The sequence below is a fragment of the Panthera uncia genome, chromosome D1, assembly GCF_023721935.1.
Source record: "Panthera uncia isolate 11264 chromosome D1, Puncia_PCG_1.0, whole genome shotgun sequence".
Taxonomy (NCBI): domain Eukaryota; kingdom Metazoa; phylum Chordata; class Mammalia; order Carnivora; family Felidae; genus Panthera; species Panthera uncia.
This window is the reverse complement of record NC_064808.1, coordinates 60,183,897-60,184,470: the sequence shown is the minus strand read 5'-3', so window position 1 is coordinate 60,184,470 and position 574 is coordinate 60,183,897.

Genomic DNA, 574 nt, shown 5'->3' with positions numbered 1-574 from the left:
TGGTGCAGTAATGAATTGCTTTGAGGTTAAGTTATCTGACTGTCTTGTTATGAGAGATCAAACCTGAAGGTGTGTGTTTGCTTCCAATTAACACCAACCGTTGGGATTTGAAAATCATGTATTTCATTCATTAACCTTCAGGATGGCATTCAGAGGGGAGAATGTTTGAATTTACAACCTACAAATTATAAATTCATCAAAAGCAATAACATTATTGTAATGCTCATGTAAAGGACCATTAGTATCCTTAGTCTCTATGGTAGATCATGAAGAGACCGTGTCTGCCCCGAGGACATCTTCTCTAGTAATAAGAATTTTTTATCCTCTGCAGCGGAGAAAGATTTCCACATGCCTGTTCTCTTGTCATCTTTACCGTAACCCCGGAAGAAAATAGGCCAGAGGTTGTTATTGTCATTTGATGGATGAAAAAACTGAGTCTCAGACAGATCAAAGGATTTGCCCAAAGTGATACTCTGACAAAATGGCTAAGCCAAAACTTGAAATCAGATTTTTTTTTTTTTACCTCCCAGTCCTCTTTTCTTTCCAACTTTCCTGGTTTCCTTTCCCCAGGACT